Genomic DNA, 22,733 nt, shown 5'->3' on the forward strand with positions numbered 1-22,733 from the left:
CTTTGAAATTAATTTAGGAAAATAAAATTTTAAATTAGTATTTATTACTTAGTATATATAATATTTCATTGCATAAATCATTTCATTTAATCCTTTCAGTAATCTAAGAAGGTAGGTACTACCATTTTCTCATTTCATAGATAAAAAACTAAAGTTAAGGTTGATTTATACTTATAGTTTCAAATAGCTAGTAAGAGAGAGAGCTGACAGATTCAGGCACATCTAGCTTCAAGCTTATGTTCTTTAACACTGTATGACTCTGGTTAATAATTAATGTATAGTGAAGGAAAAATAGAACTTATGGAATTTTATTCCTCTAAAACAACCATTTCAGCAGTAAGCCTTAAAATATATATCAATATCAGTGGCTTTACTTAAGTAGTTGAAGGAAAAATTATAGGATGTCATATAATTTAGTTGGTTGGTTACCTTTTTTCTCTTAAAGAACTAGGAATTACTTACATGCTATTATCCATTTAAAACAAATACCTCTGAGTGTCTTATGCCAATAAGATTTAAAATTTTTTTTGGTTAATTTATTAAACATGGAATTTTAAGTTCAAGCTAATTTGTAAAAGCACAAGGATAAAAAAATCAAGCTAATGAGAAAGCTCTGTATCACCCTTTCTATTGTACTTGTGCAAAAATAATGCTTTCAGTGTTTTAAAAGAGAAAAGTACAATTAAGAATGTATATGAACATATAGCTGTGAGAAAACAGAATGCTGAACACAGCATTAAAACATAATAAGAGTAAAGACATATAATAGAAAATTTGAGGTCCAAAATAATTGAAATTTAGAAAAGATTATTTAGCCATAACTTGGAAGAGTTTATTAATGTAAAAAAAAATATTGAAACATCACATCCATCTAGGGATAATGATATTTCTTATTGCCATTTTGTGGAGGCAGTTAAATTGAAATGTTTTTAAACTTGAAGACATAGATTGATGCAAATGGAGAAATGAGTTCAATTTTAGATTAAATTTAATATATTCAGGAAATGATCTTATGAATACTTTTATTGTTCCAAGGAAGATTTATAAGGGGCTGGGAATAGACTAGTGCAGATCCATCAATAGCACATTATCAGGAGAGGCTACTTTTCAACATAGTATGGAAGATTAGGAAAGGACATACAGAAAGTTAAAGGAGAAGATACTCAGAAGAATAACAGGAGAGGAGATTTATATGGTAGCTTCCATAAAGTAATGACTTTGAAGTGCCTTTAAAGAGAGAAAAGATAGCAAATCAGCTGTTTCTCATTCTGTTTCAAGTAACAGATCCAGCAGCCCAGGAATAGGAAATAGGAGAGGAGACAGCAGCCTCTGCAGAGTGCACTGGGAGGACAAGTCACAGGGAGGCGTGACGAGATTGAGGAACAATCCAGTACTGATGCTCCACGGCAGACTGCTGAGCTAGACTTGCTAAATGACTGGAAACGGAGTTTCAGAGTCAGTTCAAATAAACATGGGTGTTTTGCATATCTCTTTCCTGGGTCATGAGGCTTTCCATGTAGCTCAGTGGTAAATAATCTGCCTGCCAAGCAGGAGACATGGGTTGGATCCCTGGGTGGGGAAGATCCCCTGGAGCAGGAAATGGCAATCCACTCTAGTATTCTTGCCTGGAGCATTTCATGCCCAGAAGTGCCTGGCGGGCTACAGTCTATGGGGGTCACAGAGGGTCAGACATGACTTAGCAACTAAACGGCAACAGCAGCAGCCCTTCGGTCACAGCAAACCAACATAGCGTGTCAGTTTCTTGGAGCTGATGGAAAAAATTAGTACCATTGTTTCCTTCCAGTGGTGATGGGTCCAATATTGTGTTTGGACACACACTTAAGCTATGTCTACTTACTTTTGATACTGTGCTCTCATTCTGTCCAAGTGGCATGACCTGCCTGGAAGTCAGCTTTGTGGTTGGCGGAGGCTTACAGCTCTCAGCAGCAGTGACTGGGCCCATTTGTAGTCCACAGTATATAGTGATTTTATGATGTCACAGTCTAATCAGAACAGTTAAAAAATCATTTTAGTACTGAAGTGTAGCAGGTAAGGATTTGCATTTATAGCCTCAAGAGATAGAAGTTAAATTTTCAAAATTGCAGTTTGAACACCTGGCTTCCCTGGTGGCTCAGATGGTAAAGAATCCACCTGCAATGCAGGAGACCTGGGTTCAATCCCTGGCTTGGGGAGATCCCCTGGGAAGGGCATGGCAACCCACTCCAGTATTCTTGCCTGGAGAATCCACATGGACAGAGGAGTCTGACGGGCTACAATCCATGGGGTTGCAAAGAGTCGGATGCGACTGAGCGACTAAACACATGAACACTTGAGATACAGCTCTTAACCAATGTTTAAGTGTACAATGAAAGTGAAGTCGCTCACTTGCTTCCGATTCTTTGTAACCCCTACCAGGCTCCTCTGTCCATGGGATTTTCCAGACAAGAGTACTGGAGTGGGTTGCCATTTCCTTCTCCAGGAGATCTTCCCGACCCAGGAATTGAATCCGGGTCTCCTGCATTGCAGGCAGACGCTTTACCCTCTAAGCCACCAGGGACAATACAGTATAGTTAACTCTAGGCACAGTGTTGTAGAGACAATCTCTAGGATGTATTCATCTTACTTAACTAAAATTCTATGCCTATTGATTAGTAACTTCTCATTTTCCCCTTCCCCTGCAACCACCATTCGCACTTTGATTCTATGCATTTGATTATTTTAGATGCTTTATGTAAGTGGAATCATGCAGCATGTGTTTTTCTGTGATGGGCTTATTTTACTTAGCATAATGTCCACAAAGTTAATATGTACTGTCACATGTTAAAGAATTACCATTTTTTCAAAGGCTGAATAACATTCTCTTGTACACGCACACAATGTTTTCTTTGTCCATTCAACTGTTTAAGGACATCAAAGTTGTTTCTGCATCTTGGCTATTGTGACTTGTGCTGTAGTGAACATGGGAGTGATGTAGTATCTTTTTGAGATCCTGATTTCAGTGATCTCAGGTAAATGCCAGAAATGGGATTTCTGAAAGCTTCTTTTCTATTATCAAAAGGAGTATGTATTTGAGTACCTTTCCCAGAGTCCTTGCCAGCTCCTGTGCAGTGCACAACTGCAGGCAAGCCATGCAGGTGGGCCATGTTGCACAATGGGTGTCCTAAGGCTGTGCAATGCCCTGCCCCCTTATCAGGATGAAAAATATAATCCTGTCAGTTTGAAGCTTCTAACCCTACATCCCTTTGTTCCTGAGATTTTTCTCTACATGCAGGGCATGGTGGGCATCATTCATCTGATTTTTTTATGTCATTCGCCCTGTTCACATCTCTGAAATACTGTCGGGTGAGTCTCTGTCCTGTGGTCCTTCAAGTTGTTAATAGGTGGAAAATTCTCTGAGGAAGGACATGTCAGGCCCCCTGCTGGAGGTAAAGTTGAGATTACAGCTCATAATTGATAAAGAGTTTTCTTATATTAGGACTGTCAAGGTTTCTATTCAAAGATTTTAATGTTAATTGACTAGTCTGATTTCTTTTTAATTTTTTTATTGTGATAAAAGTCACAAAATATAAAACATTATTTTAACCATATTTACCTGTACAGTTCAGTGACACCAAGTACATTCACATTGTTGCATAGCTCCCACCATCATCTATCTCCTGAATTTATCCCCTTCCTAAACTGAAACTCTGTCCCCATTAAACACTAACTCCCCATTCCACTCCCAACCTCTAGCTCCTGGCATCTATCAATGTACTTTCTGATTCTATGAGCTTGACTGTTCTAGGTATCTTGTATAAGTGGAATCAAATACTGCACTTGTCAGCACTTAAAGTATATTGGAATGTGTTTTTAAGGTTAATATATGTCCTATACCTTTTTTTTTTTTTCCTGTGTTATACAGTAGGTTCTCATTAGTTATCTATTTCACGCATGTTGTTCTGTGCTTAGTCTCTCAGTCGTGTCTGACTCTTTGCAGCCCCATGGACTGTAGCCCTCCAGGCTCCTCTGTCCCTGGAATTTTCTGGGCAAGAATATTGGAGAGAGCTGCCATTTCCTTCTCTAGGGGATCTTCCTGACACAGGAATTGAACCTGTTTCTCTTGCGTCTCCTGCATTTGCAGTCAGATTCTTTACCACTAGGGCCATCCGGGAAGCAACAGGATATATATGCCATAGCTAAACAAACAGTAATGGGTGAAATAAAATTCACAAAAAGGAAAATGAGGAACCTTAGGCAATTATTTTGTAGATAAGAGAGGAACTAAGTTTTCAAAGGTCTTATGTCAATCCTAAGGAATTACTGAAGAGATAGGCATTGAAATGTTTTAGGCAAGGAAGTGGCATGATCAGATATGAGTTTTAGGTCCCCCATACTGATGTCATTAAGAGTTGAACTGAAAAGCCTACACCAGTTAGACAGAAAAGGGAAGGGATAGGTTTTAACTAAGTAGTGAATGGAGAGAGGGAACCTCATGTAGATATAGATATGAATAGCTGACAAAGAGAGTGTCAGGAGAAACTATAGTGGGGAAGACAGCACTACATTCTTCATGCATGACTTTGTCTCCTCAATCAAATTATACCCATCTTCAGATTGAGACAATGGTATCTATTCATTATTTATTCCCCATAAACTCTAATAGAGATTTGGCTCATAGTTTTTGCTCAGTAAACATATTTTATTTATTTTGACCAATAATACTAGAATAAGATCTCTGTGATCTGATATTTTAATCTGATTGTGTTTTGTATACTTGTGTGCAGTCAATCTATTCTAGAGGCTTTCTGACATGGTATTATCAATTACTGGGAATTTTGTGAAACTCAGTGCTCTTTATTTTATCTTCAATAAACCTGACTTGATAATAGGTATTGATGTAAATAAAGTTTAAGTGTTTTACCATTGTCATTATATCATTGGGATGCTAATTATTTTAATACTAGACCACATTTATGGCTTATTTTATTATTGGTATTTTATGAACTCCTATTCTCCTTGATGGCAAAGAAAACACTGCATGTAACTTCCCTGTTCTCTCTGTGTTAAAAAAAAAAAACAAACTAGTAAAATCTAGTATGTATAAGTACATAAATGTATGCGTATATGAAAAAATAATATATATACATATAAATACCTGGGTGTGTATATATATATATAAAATATATATTTTCATATGTATACTGTTTCTGATTCACTGACATAGACTGAAAAGCTCACAAAGTCATCTAAGTAGCAAAATCCATGAGTCTCATTACTTCAAAAAGTCTATTTAATAGGAATCATATATTTACTCATGACAAGGCAACAGAGCCTATTGACTACATTTCTTGCTTTTTAATTGAATTATAATTAGCAATATTATGCATGCAGGCATGCTAAGTCGTTTCAGTCGTGTCTGACTCCTTGTGACCCCCATGGACTGTAGCCCTCCAGGCTCCTCTGTCCATGGGATTCTCCAGACAAGTATACTAGAGTGGCTTGCCATTGCCTACTCCAGAGCAATATTATAGTTTGTATTATAATTATAGTATTTATAGTTTACATATGATATTAAAGTTTACATACAATATTAGTTTCAGGTATATAACAGTGATTCAATAGCTTTATACGTGTTCAACTTTCACAATACAAGCAGTTACCATCTGTTACCATATAAAGTTGCTACAATATTTTTGACTATACACACTATATGTCTATTCAGGTTCTCCACTCATTTTAAAATTGGGTTGGTGTCTGTTTTTTGATATTGAGTTATATGAGTTCTTTATATGTTTTGAATATCAAACCCTTATTGAATATATCATTTATAAATATCTTCTCCCAGTTAGTAGATTGCCTTTCATTTTATTGGTCATTTTCTTTACTGTATAAAAACTCTTTTAGCTTGATATAGTTTCATTTGTTTATTTTTGCTTTAGTTGCTCTTGCCTGAGGGGACACATCTTAAAAAAATATTGCTGAGACTGATGTCAAAGAGGATACTGCCTATGTTTTATTCTAGAAATTTTATGGTTTCAGGAATTACATTTAAGATTTTAACTCAGTTTTGAGTCTATTTTTTTATATGATATATGAAAAGTGATTTAATTTCATTCTTTTGCATATAGCTGTCCACTTTTCCTAATACCATTTATTGAAGAGACAGTCTTTTCCCCATTGTATATTCTTGATTCTTCTGTCCGTTGTAGATTAATTAATCATATGACCGTGAGTTTAGTTTTGGACTCTATTCTCTTCCATTCATGTGTGTCTCTTTGCGCAAGTTCGACATGGTTTTAATTACTGTAGCTTTGTGGTTTGATTTCAATCTTGGAAGAGTGATACTTCCAGCTTTGTTCTTTTTCAAAAGTCTGTAACTATTTTCGGTCTTTTGTAGTTCCATTCAAATTTTAGAATGATTTATTATAGTCCTATGAAAAATGACATTGGTATTCTGAGAGATTGTATTGAATCTGTAGTTTGCTTTGGGTAGTATGGACACTTTAATATTAATTCTTGCATTCGATGAGCATGGTAAATCTTTCCATTTATTTGTGTCATTTTCAGTCTCTTTCCACAAGGTCTTCGAGTTTTCAGAGTACAGGTTTAAGAACTGTATTCTTTGTTTAAATATAGTCCTAAGTATTATTATTTTGATGCAATAGTAAATTAGATCATTTCCTTCATTTCTCTTTTACATAGTTTGTACTAGTTTATAGAAATGCCAGAGATTTCTGTATATCAGTTTTGAATCTTGCAACTTTACTGAGTTTATTTATTGTTCTAATACTTTTTTGGTGGAGTCTTGGGTTTCTCTACATAGTATCATGCCATTTGCAAATACTGCCCATTTTCCTTTCCAATTTGAATACCTTTAATTTCTTTGTTTGTTTGATTGCTATGTCTAGGACATCCAATACTGTGTTGAATGAAAGTGCCAAGGGTGAGCAGGCTTCTCTTTTTCCTATTCTTAAAGGAAAAGTTTTCAGCTTTTCACCATTGAGCATAATGTTAGCTGTGAGTTTGTTTTATATGGCCTTTATTAATTTGAAATAAGTTTCCTCTATACCCACTTTGTTGAGAGAGTGTTTTTAGCATAAATGGATGCTGAATTTTTTCAAATGCTCTTTCTGCATCTATTGACATGATCAAATGAATTTTACCCTTTGTTTTGTCATGATCATATGATTTTTATCCTTAATTTATCTTTGCAATGTGATGTATCCCATTGGTTGATTTACAGATACTAAACCATGCTTGCCTTGCTGGAATAGATTTCATTTGATCAAGGAATATCATACTTTTAATGTATTGTTGATTCACTTTGTTACTATTTTGTTGAGGATTTGACATCTATGTTCATCAGTGAGCATTGGCTTGTAATTTTCTCATGTTGTAGTATCTTTGAATGGTTTTGATATCAGGGTTATGTTGGCCTTGTGAAATAAATTTAGAAATATTCCTTCTTCTTTCATTTTGTGTAATAATGTGAGAATAACAGGTGTTAACTCTAAATTTGGTAGAATTACCTTGTATAGCCATTTGGTTCTGAACTTCTTTGTGTGTGTGTGGGAGGGGGTTTGATTACTGATTCAATGTTGTTACCAGTAATCAATCTATTAAGATTTTCTATTTCATCATGATTCAATTGTAGAGGATGTGTTTCTAGGAATTTATCCTTTTTTCTCTGTTGTCCATTTTATTGATGTATAATTGGTCATAGTAATCTTTTATGATCCTTTGTATTTCTGTGGTGTCAATAACTTCTCTTATCTGATTTATTTATTTGGGCTCTTTTTTTCTTCATGAGCCTGGTTAATGGTTTGTTGATTTTATCATTTAAAACAATTGACTCAGTTTATTAATCTTTTCTACTGTTTATTTTTTAGCCTCTATTTTATTTATTTCTGCTCTGATCTTATATCATTCTTTTAATAACTTTGGATTTTGTTCATTCTTCTTTACTTTAAATGACAGATAGGTAGCTTATTTGAGATATTTGTTTTCTCAGCTAGGGTTGTTTCTCTCTGAAACTCCCTCTTAGGACTGCTTTTACTTTGTCCCATAGAGTTTGGACCATTGTGTTTCTATTTTCACTTGTCTCAAGATATTTTTCTAATTTCCTCTTTGATTTGCTCAGTAACTCATGGTTATAATAAATAATCAAGTTGTTTAGTATCCAAATGTTTGTGTTTTTCCAGTTTCCTTGAATTTGATTTCTAGTTTCATACTGTTATGGCCAAAAAAGATGCTTGATGCAATTTTAATCTTTCTGTATTTATTGAGATTTATCTTGTGGCCTAATATGTGATCAGTTTTGGAGAATGTTCAACATGCACTTGAAAAGTATATGTAATCTGCTGTGTTTGGATGATGTTCTAAAAATATCTATTAACTCCATTTGATTTAACATGTTATTTAATGCTAGCATTGGCTTATTGAAATTCTGTCTGGATGATCTATTCATTAATGTAAGTGAATCTGCCCACGACACAGGAGACCTAGGTTCGATCCTTGGGTTGGGAAGATCCTCTGGAGAAGGGAAAGGCAACCCACTCCAGTATTCTGGCTTGTAGAATTCCATGGACTGTATAGTCTGTTGGGTCGCAAAGAGTTGGATATGACTGAGCAACTTTGATGTTTATGTCTCTCTTTATTGGTTAATATTTGCTTTATATATTTAGGTGCTCCTATGTTGGGTTCATAAATGTTTATAATTGTTACATTATCTTGTTGGATTGACTACTTTATCATTATATAGTGCCCTTCCTTGTTTTTTGTTATAATCTGTTATAAAGTCTATTTTACCTGATATGAGTGTTGCAACCCAAGCTTTCATTTTGCATGGAGTATGTTTTTTTCCCATCTTTTACTTTCAGTCTATTTTTGTCTTTAGATATTAAGTGAGTCTCTTATAAGTAGCGTGTAGATTAGTCTTGTTTTCCTTTATCCATTTAGCTACCTTAATTTTCTGATTGGAGCATTTAGATCACTTAGGTTTAAAATAAAAGTGATAGGTATGTACTTATTGCCATTTTGTTACTTGTTTTCTGGTTGTTTTTGTAGTTCTTTTCTATTTTTTATTCTCTTCATTTACAGCCTAATGGTTTCCTTTAGTGTTGTGTTTGGATTTCTTTCTCGTTACTTTCTGTGTGTCCAGTTATTCTGAGGTTCTTATATATTGATCTGTATATATACCCATCTATTTTAAGCTGTTAAGTCACTGGGCTCCCCTGGTGGCTCAGCTGATAAAGAATCTGCTTGCAATGCAGAAGACCTGATTTCAGTCCCTGGGTTGGGAAGATCCCCAGGAGAAGGGAATGGCTATCCCACTCTAGTATTCTTGCATGGAGAATTCCATGGACAGAGGAGCCTGGTGGGCTACAGCCTATGGGATTGCAGAGTCAGACATGACTGAGCGACTGAACAACAACACTGAAGTTTGAAGGCATTCTAGAAACACTGTATTTTATGCTGTCCCAAATTTTGTTTAGATGGCATATCTTACATCTTTTTATCTTGTGTATCCCTTAACTACGTGCTGTAGTTATAGTTAATTGTGTAACTTTTGTCTTTTAATGTATACTTGCTTTTTAAGTGGCTGATCCACTGTTTCTACTATATATTTGCCTTTACCAGTGAGATTTTTCCTTTCATATATTTTCTTATTTCTAGTTGTGGCCTTTTCTTTTCCACTTACAGAAGACCCTTTGACATTTCTTGTTAAGCTCTTTTAATGCTTATGGACTGCTTTAAATTTTGATTGTCTGTGAATTGCCTCATCTTTCCTTCAATTCTGAATGATAACCTTAGATACAGTACACTATTTTGTATTTTTTCCCCTCTCCACACTTTATATAGTATATATACTACTTTGTATAGTAGTATATCCTGCTATTCCCAGGGGATTCCCTTGTATGTGATATGTTGTCTATCTGTTGCTGACTTTAAGGTTATCTGTAACTTTTGCCATTTTAATTATAATGTCTAGAGTGAGTCTCTTTAGGTTCATCTTGTTTGGGATTTTTTTTTTTTTTTTCTGTGCTTTCTATACCTGGATTCTATTTTCTTTCTCAGGTTAGAAAAATTTTCAGCCATTATGTCTTCAAATAGTTTTTCTGTCCCTTTCTCCTCTTTTTGTATACCTATATTGCAAATGTTACTGATACTGTGCTTGATGTTGTTCCAGAGGTCCCTTAAACTCTCCTCACTTAAAAATTTTTTTTTTTCTGTTATGATTGGGTGATTTCCCCTTCTCTACCTTCCAGATTACATATCTATTCTTCTGCATTCTTTAATCTGCTCTTGATTTGCTCTGGTGTATTTTTAAATTTTAGTTTTTCCATTGTTTAGTTATGATCATGTTTTTTTTTAATTCCAAGTCTTTGTTGTTCTCTCTCAGCTTTTTAATTTTTCTGAGTTTGGCAAACATTCTATGATCCAGTTTTCCCTGGGGCTTTATTTGTTCTTTTGTTTAGAATATATTTCTCTCTCTTCTCATTTTGTTTGACTTTTGCTTTTTGTTTGTATGAATTAGGCAAAACAGCTACTTCTCCTGGCCTTGAAGGAGTGGTCTTCCGTGGGAGCATGCCCTGTGTAGACTACTCGTGCCTGGTGGCTTGGCCATCTTAAGCTCAAGTGGTGTGACCTGGGTGCAGTCCCTGGAGAGTGATGTGCCCAAGGCCACTTTAGCAAGGTAGCTGGGTCTAGAGTGAATGTGGTCTGGGGGCAGTTCATGGGGAGCATTGTGCCTGAGGCTGCCTTGGTGGGGCAGCTGCAGTTGGAGCAGGCACAGACAAGGGGAAGTCCTAGGAAGACTCAAGCAATGTTGCTTGCTGATACCTCTAGCCCTAGAGAGGGCTCTAGCAGTTCCATGCTCATTTTGCAGAAACCATAAGATTAGTAAGTGGATTTCTTTCCCATATCATCTAGGTGCCCTTTAAACTGCTAGTTTTTTTTTTTTTGCTGTGTCCCATGGTGGGTGGGTCTGTACTTGGGCCCTTTAGCAATATTCCTCCCCATTGAAAGTCACTGCATTGGAGCTGGCGTTTCCATAGATACTTGTATCTGTTTGCTACTCATTTCTATGTGGTCCTTGTATGCAGAGTAGCTATTCAACCAATCTGCAGGTTCTCTTCAGGAGTTGCTCTATATGTAGGTATAGATTTGGTGTGTCCATGGGAGAAGTAAGCTCAAGGTCTTCCTATACTGCCATCCTGTAACCTTCTCCACATTTTTCTTTGACCAGAATTATGTATCAACTCAATATGGTAACATTCATTTTTCTCATACTTATTTTTGACTAATGACTTAAAGTACTCACATACCTATACAGATGAAAAACCATTACTAATATATGCAAATTGGTAGAACAAATCCTTCAAAACCTGAAATCCGACGTGAGTAAATAGAGAATGGGATCCTCGGATGTAAAACAAAAATCAAATCTCAGACACAGGAAGCATAATGCAGACTGAATTCATGCCTAATCAGCCAACAGGTAGTTGGAACAAATTCCTCAACAAACATTCATTAAACACCACTATGTATGCATCAAGCCCTCATTTTTGGAGTCCATGATACATCAGTGAGCAGAACAAAAGCATATCCCTTATTAGTGGAGCTTGTGTTCTAGTAAGAATGAGATTTTTATACAATCCTGCCAAGAAGCAATTTATTGGATTGTGCTGGATTTCAATTAAGAAATATTGATGATCTGTAGAGAAGGAGGACGTGTCTCTATGATATTAAGAATGGCTATAGAGATCAAAACACAATAGAAATTTCTGGGTAAATGTCAAAGACACACTGCTTCTTTTAGTAATTTTGTGTAAAACCTGTCTCATTTTTCTCTAACAATTTCTATTTCTTGATATGAAGACTCTTCTCATTTGTAGAGAATTATATCATTTATCTGGTGACTGAGGTTATTTTGTGAGTGGCCTATTTTATGCCTCTTCTTTTCCACCTAAGTGTGATTGTACAATATGCTGTGTGCTATTTATTGATTAGTGGTACTGTGAAGGGACAGGAAATGTTACATATTGATGACACATGTGAGGGTTTAGTCCTGTTAAGCTACATGCACTTGTTTCTTTTAGGACAAAATATGAAGTAATCATCCTGAAAATTTTATCTTTGGAATCTGCTCCTTTCAAAGAAAGCAAAATCTATAAATAATTTATGGCTCTTTCAAACAAAACAAAACAAAACAAAACTATAACATCTAAACTCCCCAAGCATTTGGTAGCTGGCTCCATTTTATTTGGAAAAATAACAATATTTAAAAATAAAACCTTACTAAAATAAAATCCCAATGTTATGCTTATGGGAATGCTAGATAGTGATTGTTAGACAATGGTCACAAGAATTATATACTTAAAAAAAGAGAGAGGCTGTGTAATGAAGGATTATCTTGATAATTCCAACTATAGGAACATAGAACCCTCCTGCCAGTTCAGGAGACATAGAGACGCTGGTTCGAGCTCTCTTTCAGGAAGATCCCCACTCCAATATCTATCCCTGGTAGTTCATTATGAATGGATGTTTGAAGTGATTTTTTGTTTTTTAAATTTTCCTTTGAAAACCATAAATGAAGAAAATACATTAAAAATACACATAATTCGTATAGAGTTTGGACATAGTCACAAATGGACTCACACTATTTTAGGGAGGTCTCTGATTTGCCATTGTGTATAAGTGTATATCGAGTTAGTTTCCAGATATGCAAGGTTAAGAGCATGATGTTGTTACATTTTTACTTCCAGGTGCTAAGGGTTGAGTTCAGAAGACAGTGGTATAATCAGAAACTTGCCAGTGCAGTTCTTCAAGGTCACATTCTTCCAGTCTACAAATCTAGGTAGGCAGGTTTTAGTCAATATTCCACACAGCAGTAGGTAGGCACAAAATAGATGTGTTGGAGGCAGTATTGATTCTGATGTCTGTTGCTGCATGTATACTCCTAGAAAGTCCCTCCTTTTTTTTTTTTCCTTTCTTTTCCTTAGAGGATAATTTCTCTCTCCTTTAAAGATTCCTCTCTCAGCATCTACTCTTGCAAGAAAGGCCACTTTCTATGACGAATTCCTGTCATTGCCTATACTGTGATGTAAGTAACAATTTCTATTATTAACAAAGAAAAAATGCAATAAGAAAAGTCTCATACTTATAGGATACCCTACTACATTTAGTACTGCCATGTATTTATCACTGAAAATGTCTAATTAAATGGATGTAAAGAGATAAGAGGCAGATTGAATTAAGATCAGCACTCTCTGATTGTGTGTTATTTGGTTATAGTTAAATTCTGGTCTCATTGTTAGCTATACAGCCTTTCCTAGATTATACTAGAATGTTCTGCCTTCATTATGTGATGCATTTTTGTGATGGGATACCACAGTGACCCCTGGTCTTTGACGAAAAAGTGGATAACTTACAACGTCTAGGGGTCTTGAGACCAAAGGTGTTTGTTTTAGTGGGAATCTGAGAAAACCTGAGAAGAACATGGCAGTGAAAAGCAACTACACATTTGGAGAGTACAGGCTTCCCTGGTAGCTCAGAGGTAAAGAATCCAGCAGCAATTCAGGAGCCATAGGAGACACAAGTTCAGTCCCTGGTTAGGGAACATCCCCTGGAGGAGGGCCTGGCAACCGACTCCACTATTCTTGCCTGGAGAATCCCATGGACAGAGAAGCCTGGCAGGCTATGGTCCATAGGGTCACAAATCATACATGACTGAAGTGACTTAGCACACAGTACACCACTCAGAGATGAGGATGTCCTAGAACAAAAGAGGAAGACAGAAGTGAATTACTCCCTCTAGACCTGAGAATCAGTAGGAAATAAGAAAGCAGAGAGGAGTGGTGACAGCTGACTCAGCAATATGCCAGATTACTCCAAGGCTCTTGATCTCCCTAGTATCTTTCTTCTTCTCTCCTTCCTCTGTCTCTTCCAGCCATCTTTCATGGAACCTCCATCTGGTATTTAATGAGCAATTCCTTGTTGCCAGACTTGGGGCTCAGTGCTAAGGAGATAAGGTGATGCTGACCTTGGGGAGTTATTTGAGATCTCTGATAAAGGTATGAGAGGATAATTACAGGTTGCTTGAGGGGCATGTAGAAGGGATTAGGATCCCACATCTCAGAATCAGTACAACTCTTCTCAGATGGAGAGGGGATAACGTGATGGTTTTAAGGGTTTCTTAGGGAGTCAAGAGAATCAGTGTGACTAGAACCCAGAGAACTCGGTTGTGTGTGGCCAGGGGAGTAGTGCAAGAGAGGAGTGCACGAGAAGGGATAGGTAGAGAAAGTCTGAGAGATTATCAGGAATCGATTATAAATCTCTTTTAAAAATATAATAATTTGGACATTATCCTGAGGACAATGGGGACCTGTTGAAGGATTTTAATCAAGAAGTGACATGATTAGATTTAGATTTTTAAAAGATTGCTTTGGCTGCCATGTAGAGAGAGGATCAGGAGGAAATTAAATTTATCTATTATTCATTAAGGTATTAAAATTGGTCAGGCAGCATTTTCACAGGCAAGACTTCTCTTCATTGACTCAAAAATTTTAAAGGCAAGATTTGAGCTCTTGTTTTGTGACTTAGAAAAAACATAGTGAAGACAAATAAAAATGAGAGAGCAACCATGTTTACTAATGCATGGTGTTTACTTCTCAGATTTAAGAATTATTTTTATAATAATTTTTCCCATATGTCTCTAGGCACACACACCTTCTGTAACTAAAACAGCAATTACCATTCTATCTGGATTTGTTTTAAAATATAAGTCAAGGGAGATCAAAATTGTCCTTCCCTTATTGTCTTATTTGAAATAAACATAAATTAATATAAAAGCTTATCAAAGTGATTTACCGTGGCTTGACCAATTATCTCCCACCTTCAGGCCATTCTTGGTTAATGATGACAAGGCACATTTCAGCCTGTCTGACACTAAGCTCATAGCTTAGGGGTCCCCAACTGATAACAGTGATTATTCACAATATTTGGATTGTAAGATGCTCTGGTTTCCGCCACAATGCCCTTATTTCCTGCTTCAAAGTCTTTGTGAACAGTATAGTGACATGGGCAGCTTCAACGGACTGATATTATGAGCCTGCAGGTTGGAGATTTCTCTTCCCAAGACTAGTCACAGAGTCTGTGTTTGATTACTTCCTCAGGAGAATTGCTCATCGCACAGAATTATCACACAATTGAACACAGCTGGCACTCTGGCCTCAAGAGAAACCAGAAAAAGACTGGGGAGGATAAATGACAGGTAGGTCGAACATAGGCTTAAGAAAGGGACTGGAAAACAGAGAATCTCATTATAAGTTTAGGGATACATTAAATCCTTGGAGATTTCTTTTCACACTCAGCTGAATTCTACTAAAATTGCAAAGTAGTATCATTTGATTGTTAGTCTTCCTAAAATCAAATTTAATATAGTTTTATACATGTTTTTCTAATGTATTCTCATCTTTTTTTGTGAGCTGCATGGTCTATTATTGTCAGTTGGCAGCTGAGGAAAATGAACAAAAATATTAAATAACTTATCCAAGGTCACGTAATTAATTAAAAAAGAACAAGGAAAAGATTCCAGTTCAACTTCCTAACTCAGCTTTTTTCCACTCAGTGGTAATCAAAACAGATTTAGATGTAATCATTAAGGTCTACAAATAAAAAGTTACTTGGTCCATAGTTTGGGGTTTGATTTGAACATTATTCCTCATCCCATCACCTTTTTGAAACTGGAGCAAATACTAACAAAGAAAAGAAAATATTAGAATATGACAAAATTTGATTTTGTGAGGAATTTTTTATCCTGTCCTGGAGGTTTTGTTTTTTTCTTTCTCTGTCTAAACACAAGTTCCTTATTGTTTTCCTATTTACTTCCTTATTTTAAGAAGTGAAAACAGAAGATTGGAAGGAATGGATATGGGAATCTCAAAAACTCATTTGTTTTACTCAAATACGAGAGTATCAGATACTGTCACAGCACTGTAGTAGACTATGAAGAGGAGAAAGCTAAGCTTAACAAAGTGCCTCAGTGGCTTTCATTGAGTTCCCACAGTGCTACTGTAGAGGGCACTAGTGGGAGGATTTAAGGTAAAAAAATGAGACAAAATTCCCACATTAGAGAAGTTTTGCAGCCTAATTAGAGAAATATACACATTTGAAACAATTAAGTAACTGTACAAGGTAATATGTGAATAAGTGTAAAAATGAGTGATTCTTGGCTACAGTTTATTTTTGCTGAAAATAAAATATCCTAAAGTTATTCTAAGCCACAAAACATAAAAGGAATTAGATTGGATACCTGAATATCTTTGCCCAAGGCAGGAAATGCAGCAAACATCACAAGAATGCTGTTAGAACCCTGGTCAGCAACTGCCTTCAAACTTCATCTCTGTTCCCTTTGCATACCTACCACATTCCTTCCTTATTTTTCTGTAGATCAAGATTTTCCTGCTTTATTATGCACATGGCTAACCACAACTCCCATGTTATTCTGAATTTTATATTTTTCATCTAAGAAATCAAGCCAGGGTTATTAGCTACCTATTTTTGAGTCCCAGTTTGAGGTATTAGGACCGGGGTCTGACTGTTCATCTTGGGACAAGTCACTACTTCCGCATTCAGTCAGCTGTGGTGGAGTTGGAGAGCCATACATACAAAACAAATGCAGGCAAGCATCTGCGGGAAGAAGAAAGTTCTATTAAAAATGTGTCATATCTTAGTAGAAAATCTTATACTATTTATAAGAGAAACTAATTCAGAAAAAAATTATGGGCTGAGATGTTTGCTGGAAGGCCTTGGGAACTGGTAGAACATAAAGAATCAGGAATATTTAGATTAGTGCAAGAGGATGGAGGCAAGGAATAATTACAGATAGAGCAATAGATATGGCACAAATGTAGAGATGAGTCAGGTGTATTTGAGGAGCAATGGGTGGATGGATTTTCCTGGAGTTAAGGGTTCATGTAGTATAGTTTTGTGGAAATGACTCAATATTGATTATGATTAAATTTGCCTGGGGTTCCAAGCTATTAAGGCACTCAAATTCAGCTTCTAAAACTTTAGTTCTGTTGCTCATTCAGCCTCACTGTGATTTCCAATACTTCTGTATCGGCAGCTATGGAGGGTAACCACAGTTATTGTGAGGACAGAGAACAGATGTCACGATTTTAGGTGAGTAGCAAGGAAGCAGAAATAAGACATGTAGACCTATATTTTGAGAAGTTTAAAAGTAAAGGGAAAGAAAATTTCAGAACAGAGTATGGGTTTGGGTATGTTTTTATGGTTTTAAATGGATGTAGAAACCTTGAAGTGCTTCACCAGAGGTGAAGGAACGCCTGGGGACGAGGAGAAAGAAATGTTTAAATGCAAAGTTCCAAGAAAAATGGCACAGGTGGAGGGGTCAGCTCTCCAGAAGAGTAGGCACTGCTCTTCCTTGGTTAGCCGTGCCAATTAAGGGATGGTGAAATGTGAAGACATTTCAAGACAATTAGTCAACAAGCTTCTTTATTCCTAGTTTCCTTCTTTATCAACAGATAATAATATGTTTGATACAAAGGTTTTGTGAAAATACCATTAGCAACTGTGTATAACTGCTTAGAACACAGTAGAAACTGAATTTTTGGTGGCCATAAGTGTCATGTTGAGTGCTAGTAGGCTAGACTCACTACAGATTCCATCAACTTCCTCATGTTCCTCATACTCCTTGCAGTTGGCTGGGGTCACAGCATCATGCTGGTCGTGGGCTATGAGCAGAAGTGATGCAGATTCCTTCTGGGAAAACGTGACTAGCCAGTGATTCTCCCATTGTCTTTCCCTCTGTCCAGCAAGGAAATGTTTCATATGGTAGGGACACTGTCAGTCTGAATGAAGTAGTTTCACCTTCTATCTCATCTTGGCTAGCATCAGTCATGTGTCATGATGAAAAAAATGTACAATTCAGGGTTAATTGTTAAGTCTGTATAACCTAGCCTATCCTGATTATTACTACCACCACCAGGCTAATGGCAGTTTCCACACCCTAGTTATCTTGTTTCTAAGAATATATGTTAAAGTAGAGCCTAGTTTAAGTATTTCTATCTAGCACTGGGAATGCTCCATAAAGTTAAATTTACTTAGCTTCCTTTCAGAGTGGTTCAGAAAGAACTGTTTCAGCATGGACCAAGTGCCACGTGCTGGGAGTTGAGAACACAAAGTTAAAATAATAACAATAGTGAGTATGTATCCAGTTGCCTTATTCCAGGTGTAGTATGCCTTACAACAAAACTATGAGTTTCACAGTCAACTCCATTTTACAAATGAGGGAACTGATCCCAGAGAGATTAATTACTCTACCAAAAGCATAGAGCAAATGGGTGGTAAAATTAGAATTCTAAGGCACTAGAACTTAGATTTTCAATCACTTTGTTATATTTTCCCCTTATTCAGCGGTATCTACCCCAGGGAAGTCCAGAATCTCTGGAAAGAATTCTAAAATTCTAAGCCATGGATTGGGTACATTAGAATTAGCTGAGAAATGTTTACAAAAAATAGGTATTTCATGAGCCCTTCCTAGACTCAGAGTCAGAAGCTCTATGCTAAGGTTTCGCTTATTCTAGTTGCCAAACAGATTTGGGAACCACTGTTAGGAGCAATATAGGTACTTAAAAATTGTAACATGATGAGAGAAAAGAGAGATTATTTGAAAAGTCCAACAGAATGTATATGGGACGGTTAATTCTGCTTCTGAAATTATAAGGTGAGTTTGTAGTTGAAAGAGGAGGGGGAAACAATTTGGTTAAAAAAAAGAAAATTCATGACATAAGAGAAGCAAACAGAAAAAGAATGTTTAGTCCATTTAACCTCAAAATGTTGGGGTTTCATAGGACTTAATTTCCCTTCTTTCTCTACATTTTCTCCTAAAGTGATCTTAATTATTGCTATCGGTCTAAATACTACCTCTATATGGTTAAGTGCATGTTAAGTCGTTTCAGCCATGTCTGACGCTTTGCTACCCTATGGACTGTAGCTCATCAGGCTCCTCTGTCCATGGGATTCTCCAGGCCAGATACTGGAATGGGTTGCCTTGCCCTTCTCCAGGGGATCTTCCTGACCCAGGGACTGAACCCACGTCTCTTATGTCTCCTGCCTTGACAGGGGACTTCTTTACCACTAGCGCCATCTGGGAAGTCCTGCTTCTATATTCAGTTCAGTTCAATCGCTCAGTCGTGTCCAACTCTGCGACCCCATGAATCGCAGCACGCCAGGCCTCCCTGTCCATCACCAACTCCCAGAGTTCACTCAAACTCACGTCCATCGAGTCAGTGATGCCATCCAACCATCTCATCCTCTGTCGTCCCCTTCTCCTCCTGCCCCCAATCCCTCCCAGCATCAGAGTCTTTTCCAATGAGTCAACTCTTTGCATGAGGTGGCCTTTAGTGACTTCCAAATTTATCTGTTCAGCCCTGAGTATCCCCTAAGATCAAGGCTCTTATTGGAATTGGTTACTGGTCTTTCCTACAGATATTTCACAAGCTTTGAAAACTTAATACATCAGAAACTCTTGATTTCTCTCCTAAACTAATTCTTCAAAACTTTCAAGTCTTCATAGATGACACTGGTCCTGTTACCTATTGTTGCATAACAAAGGATCCCAGAACTCAGTGGTTTAGAGTGATAATTTATTTTTATTATTATATCCCATGATTCTGTACATCAGGAATTTGAGCAGGGCACAGCGGGAATCACCCACCATTCCGCAGACATGCCATAATATCTGGGGCCTCAGCTGAGCTTGGGCTTCCTTGGTGGCTCAGCTGGTAAAGGATCTGCCTGCAGTGTGGGAGACCTGGGTTCGATCCCTGGGTTGGGAAGATCCCCTGAAGAAGGGAAAGGCTACCCACTCCAGTATTCTGGCCTGGAGAATTCCAAGGACTATATAGTCCATGGGGTCGCAAAGAATTGGACACAATTGAGCAAGTTTCACTTTACTTCACTTCAGCTGAGACAACACTACTGGCTGGAAGTTGGAAGAGCTGGGGGCTGGATGGGCAGGTCTTCCTCTCTGCACCTCCTTGTCACTCCTGCCCTGCTGGAACCTCCGCCTGGCTTTCTCGTAGCATGACTGACTCACGGTGGTCAAACTTGTATCTGAAACTCCAAGACACTAAAAACAAATGTCCCCAGAAACATGGGCAAAGCTTCTTCCAGCCACACCTCAGAAGTCCTAGAATGTCCTTTCTGCTGTATTTCTGCCTCAGACAAGTTCAATCTAGAATAAAAAGGGTATGTGGTACAGTAATGGTGAGAGTGGAGTTTATGATCTATCTCTCAATGAAGAGACTAGCAGAGAATTTGTAGCCAAGTTTAATGTACCACAGACACCATCACATCAGTTGCTCAAGCCTGATATTAGTGATTAATCCTTAATTCCTTCTTTCTGTGGTCTCCAGTAAATCTTGGTCTCACCTCCACAACTTATCCTGAATCTACTTCTTCTGACATTACCATAGTCCAAATTGTCACCATCTCTTGCTTGCAGATGCACCTTGACTTCTTTCCCAGTTGTCTTTCTTGCCTTCCTATGATGGTATTCTCCATCTAGAAGTCAGTGTGATCCCATTACTTCTGATTAAATTACCTACTCCCTGGCTTCCTTTTACATTGAGAAAATCCAAATTCCTTTACAGGGCTTATCCTGATCTATCCTCTCCTTAACTCTCTAACCTTATGTCAAATCATTTTCCCCTAACTCATTACACTCAAGACACACTGCTCTTCACACAGGCCCTAGAGCAGTAGTCCTCAATGGGAGAAATTTTGCCCACCCTGCAAGAGGCATTTGGCAATGTCCTGAGGTGTTATTTGCTGTCATGCAGTGGGTAGAGACTGGAGATGCCACTAGATACCCTCCCAGGCACAGGAAGACCCCACAAGAAATGCTGATTCTGACAAAGGTTGAGAGGTATTTCTGTCTGTCAACCAAAGAAGTGCTACACTGTGCAATTCACTTTGTCCCAGCAGCTTTAAAATATGATTCTTTACACATTAGAAAATGTGGGGAGTTTTCATTATTTCAATTATTTGCATAAATTGATGCTTTGCTACTATTTTTGAATCATATTATTTCAAATTTGAATCATTCAAAACCATATAAAATGCATTGTGTGTCATTTCCAGTCTACCTAGTTTAGGAAAGAATGAAGTAGCATTTTCTCTCTACTGCTCCATCTTTTTTTTTGGAGGTCTCAGGGCATGCTGAGAATGGCTTGCCTTCTCTTGTTAGTAATCAGCAGCAACTCCCTGTGATTCTGTAGCTTTCTCAGAGGCCTGGTTACCACTGTTGCTATGGAATCTGATGGGACCTTAGACTCTACAGGTTGATGGTGCCTTAGTCCTTGGGGTTTAGCTCAATTCCCTTCTTCCCAACACTCCTTCTAGTACTTGCTAACATGAACTTGGACTCCAACATTATCCCTGACCCTGAAATGCATTTATCGACAATATTCTGAGCAGCATGGAAACATACGCTTTGGTCAACCTTAATATAGATTAAGGTATTCCAGGAAACAGATTTGTGAAATCTTCCTTTCTTGTTCATCTCTGCCCCTACTACTTGCCCACAACAGAGTCTCTGCAAGGGAAGGTGACTGGCCACCTCTGTATAACGTGAGGATAATACTTTTTCTGGCCCAACCCAGACAGAAAAGGAAACATAGACATACACACTTGCATTTCATCAGACACTTGGTTCACTGGGGGGAAAAAAGCAGGATATCAAGGAATACCCAATTTAATCATTTGCCAATTCTGCTTTTGGAGGTAAAAAAAGTCCTTTGAGGTCAGATTTCCTGAGAGTCTGATTGAAGTATCACTGGAACTGTGAAATCTGAAGGTTCAGTTGGGGGTAGCCACCCCAGGAAAATAGCTGATTCTTTCTGCTCACCTTTCATTTCACTCTTAAAGAAAATTTTCAGGGACAATAACCTATAGAAAGCTATTGACACTTTAGGTTATCCTCAAGATAGCTAAATGGAGAATAAAAATTTATTGTAAGCATCTGTGTAATACTTTGAAATACACATAGGATTTCTTCCTGCTTGTTTTGCATAATATCTGCACTCAGCAATATCAAAGGAAAAAATGAGCTCTTTTTTATAAGCTGTTGTGTGCCTGTTTTGTTAAGTAAAATCCCTCAGTCTCATTAGACCAAAGAAGACTATGACCTCTTGTGGAGGCTAGGTGAAGCATTTTATTGCAATAAGCATTATGTAGGCAAAAACACATTGAAATATGTGTGATAGTTTTCATGATCCCCTGATCGTAGCAGCTTGAAGTGGTTTCTCCCTGTTGTGAGCTCCAATATCATGTATCTGCTCTGGTCATAATTCCTTTATATATTATGTTTCATGATTATTTAGTATATTTACTTAACATACTACATGCCAGCCATTTTTTGGTGGCTGAAAGTGAAAAGTGAAAGTGAAGTCGCTCAGTGGTGTCTGACTCTTTGCAACACCATGGACTGTAGCCCACCAGACTCCTCCATCCTTGGAATTTTCCAGGCAAGAGTACTGGAGTGGGTTGCCATTTCATTCTCCAGGGGAACTTCCCGACCCAGGGATTGAACCCAGGTCTCCTGCATTGCAGGCAGACACTTTACAGTCTGAGCCACCAGGGAAGTGCTTTGGTGGCTGAGATTATAAATAAAACACAGTTTCTTCCCCTAAACTACTCACAGCCTACTAAGAAATTGCATAAAA

The 22,733-nt window shown here is 37.4% G+C and overlaps 2 long non-coding RNA genes across 13 annotated transcripts in view; one reads left to right on the top strand and one right to left on the bottom strand.

Moving 5' to 3' along the window:
- Positions 1–22,733, top strand: part of LOC147363323 (uncharacterized) — a 504,516-nt gene that overhangs the window by 473,141 nt on the left and 8,642 nt on the right. For 3 of the 7 annotated variants that reach the window (XR_015136929.1, XR_015136935.1, XR_015136936.1), the window contains exon 6: positions 15,156–15,253. The exons of 3 other annotated variants lie outside the window; for them this stretch is intronic. This is a non-coding gene — a long non-coding RNA (uncharacterized LOC147363323). Of the gene's footprint in view, positions 1–1,278; positions 1,973–15,155; positions 15,254–22,733 lie in introns of those variants that run through there. One more of the 7 variants, XR_015136945.1, reaches the window with a different exon arrangement.
- Positions 13,619–22,733, bottom strand: part of LOC147363325 (uncharacterized) — a 376,602-nt gene continuing 367,487 nt past the window's right edge. For all 6 annotated transcript variants that reach the window (XR_015136968.1, XR_015136970.1, XR_015136966.1 and 3 more), the window contains 2 exons: positions 16,537–16,671; positions 13,619–13,756 (listed from right to left, as the gene is read on the bottom strand). This is a non-coding gene — a long non-coding RNA (uncharacterized LOC147363325). The remainder of the gene's footprint in view (positions 13,757–16,536; positions 16,672–22,733) is intronic.

This window comes from Bos grunniens, chromosome 11, assembly GCF_055505025.1.
Source record: "Bos grunniens cultivar Pamir isolate PY7600 chromosome 11, Bosgru_T2T1.0, whole genome shotgun sequence".
Taxonomy (NCBI): Eukaryota; Metazoa; Chordata; class Mammalia; order Artiodactyla; family Bovidae; genus Bos; species Bos grunniens.